The sequence below is a fragment of the Oncorhynchus keta genome, unplaced genomic scaffold (genome assembly GCF_023373465.1).
Source record: "Oncorhynchus keta strain PuntledgeMale-10-30-2019 unplaced genomic scaffold, Oket_V2 Un_scaffold_1547_pilon_pilon, whole genome shotgun sequence".
Lineage (NCBI taxonomy): Eukaryota > Metazoa > Chordata > Actinopteri > Salmoniformes > Salmonidae > Oncorhynchus > Oncorhynchus keta.
Window position 1 is genome coordinate 719,497 of NW_026290801.1, and position 3,048 is coordinate 722,544.

Below are 3,048 nucleotides of genomic sequence, written 5' to 3' on the forward strand. Positions count from 1 at the left end.
GTATAGTAACAGTATATGTATAACCAGTAGAGTATATAGTAGAGTATATACCAGTAGTGTATATAACAGTAGAGTATATAAGTATATAACAGTAGAGTATATAACAGTAGAGTATATACAGTAGTGTATATAGTAGTAGAGTATATAACAGTAGAGTATAACAGTAAGTATATAACAGTAGAGTATATAACAGTAGAGTATATAACAGTAGAGTATATAACAGTAGAGTATAAACCAGTAGAGTATATAACAGTAGTGTATATAACAGTAGAGTATATAACAGTAATATAAGAGTATATAACAGTAGAGTATATAACAGTAGAGTATATAACAGTAGTGTATATTTATTTTATTTTATCTTTATTTAACTAGGCAAGTCAGTTAACAACAAATTCTTATTTTCAATGACGGCCTAGGAACAGTGGGTTATAACTGCCTGTTCAGACAGATTTGTACCTTGTCAGCTCGGGGGTTTGAACTTGCAACCTTCCGATTACTAGTCCAACGCTCTAACCACTAGGCTACCCTGCCGCCCCTGCTTGTAAGAATGCTTGTAAGGTTTTAAAAGATCACTTTGGCCCCCTAATGATATTGTTGTCTTCTACATGCCCTTCATTTAAACCTTAAGACTTAATGATTTTCACAAAAAAATATCTAGCTTTGAGAGATTAAAACGCTTCCAAAGTCTGGAGAAGAAAATATTCTACTGGACAAAGCATCTCTGAGAGCACTGATAAACTCATCAGTCTGAGAGCACTGATAAACTCATCAGTCTGTCGGGATGACAGAGCACTTCACAATACAGAATTCTACATTATTAATGGTGTTTTACAGGAAACACAAAACGTGGAAGACAACAATCTGGGTCTCCACGGACGCGGCTCCCATTGACAGGCGCTAATGTGGATAAAACTAAACGAGCAGAGAGGAATTAAACATCTAGAGAGGCTGCAGTGTCTCATCTCCCTGCTGTCACTGTGTTTGTTCAGAGTCTGTTTACATTTGAGTGATTTAGCTTTTATCCCACACAACTTCTAGTCGGTACATTCATCTCCAGATAGCTAGGTGGACCAGTCATAGTCAGTACATTCATCTCCAGATAGCTAGGTGGACCAGTCATAGTCAGTACATTCATCTCCAGATAGCTAGGTGGACCAGTCATAGTCAGTACATTCATCTTCAGATAGCTAGGTGGACCAGTCATAGTCAGTACATTCATCTCCAGATAGCTAGGTGGACCAGTCATAGTCAGTACATTCATCTCCAGATAGCTAGGTGGACCAGTCATAGTCAGTACATTCATCTCCAGATAGCTAGGTGGACCAGTCATAGTCAGTACATTCATCTCCAGATAGCTAGGTGGACCAGTCATAGTCAGGACATTCATCTCCAGATAGCTGGGTGGACCAGTCATAGTCAGTACATTCATCTTCAGATAGCTAGGTGGACCAGTCATAGTCAGGACATTCATCTCCAGATAGCTAGGTGGACCAGTCATAGTCAGTACATTCATCTTCAGATAGCTAGGTGGACCAGTCATAGTCAGGACATTCATCTCCAGATAGCTAGGTGGACCAGTCATAGTCAGTACATTCATCTCCAGATAGCTAGGTGGACCAGTCATAGTCAGTACATTCATCTTCAGATAGCTAGGTGGACCAGTCATAGTCAGTACATTCATCTCCAGATAGCTAGGTGGACCAGTCATAGTCAGTACATTCATCTCCAGATAGCTAGGTGGACCAGTCATAGTCAGTACATTCATCTTCAGATAGCTAGGTGGACCAGTCATAGTCAGTACATTCATCTCCAGATAGCTAGGTGGACCAGTCATAGTCAGTACATTTATCTCCAGATATCTAGGTGGACCAGTCATAGTCAGTACATTCATCTTCAGATAGCTAGGTGGACCAGTCATAGTCAGTACATTCATCTCCAGATATCTAGGTGGACCAGTCATAGTCAGTACATTCATCTTCAGATAGCTAGGTGGACCAGTCATAGTCAGTACATTCATCTCCAGATATCTAGGTGGACCAGTCATAGTCAGTACATTCATCTTCAGATAGCTAGGTGGACCAGTCATAGTCAGTACATTCATCCCCAGATAGCTAGGTGGACCAGTCATAGTCAGTACATTAATCTCCAGATAGCTAGGTGGACCAGTCATAGTCAGTACATTCATCTACAGATATCTAGGTGGACCAGTCATAGTCAGCACATTCATCTCCAGATAGCTAGGTGGACCAGTCATAGTCAGTACATTCATCTTCAGATAGCTAGGTGGACCAGTCATAGTCAGTACATTAATCTCCAGATAGCTAGGTGGACCAGTCATAGTCAGTACATTCATCTTCAGATAGCTAGGTGGACCAGTCATAGTCAGGACATTCATCTCCAGATAGCTAGGTGGACCAGTCATAGTCAGTACATTCATCTCCAGATAGCTAGGTGGACCAGTCATAGTCAGTACATTCATCTCCAGATAGCTAGGTGGACCAGTCATAGTCAGTACATTCATCTCCAGATAGCTAGGTGGACCAGTCATAGTCAGTACATTAATCTCCAGATAGCTAGGTGGACCAGTCATAGTCAGTACATTCATCTCCAGATAGCTAGGTGGACCAGTCATAGTCAGTACATTCATCTCCAGATAGCTAGGTGGACCAGTCATAGTCAGTACATTCATCTTCAGATAGCTAGGTGGACCAGTCATAGTCAGTACTACTGTTTATTATCTATAGTCACTTCACCCCATCCCAGATTACCTCAACTAACCTGTACTACTGTTTATTATCTATAGTCACTTCACCCCATCCCAGATTACCTCAACTAACCTGTACTACTGTTTATTATCTATAGTCACTTCACCCCATCCCAGATTACCTCAACTAACCTGTACTACTGTTTATTATCTATAGTCACTTCACCCCATCCCAGATTACCTCAACTAACCTGTACTACTGTTTATTATCTATAGTCACTTCACCCCATCCCAGATTACCTCAACTAACCTGTACTACTGTTTATTATCTATAGTATATATAT

The 3,048-nt window shown here is 40.7% G+C and overlaps 1 long non-coding RNA gene across 1 annotated transcript; it reads left to right on the plus strand.

Annotated features, from left to right (window-relative positions):
* Window positions 1-1,493: 1,493 nt before the first annotated feature.
* LOC127927596 (uncharacterized) lies at window positions 1,494-2,711 on the plus strand. Its single transcript, XR_008128114.1, has 3 exons — window positions 1,494-1,821; window positions 2,284-2,409; window positions 2,536-2,711. It is a non-coding gene; the product is annotated as an uncharacterized LOC127927596 (long non-coding RNA).
* The last annotated feature ends 337 nt before the right edge of the window (window positions 2,712-3,048 follow it).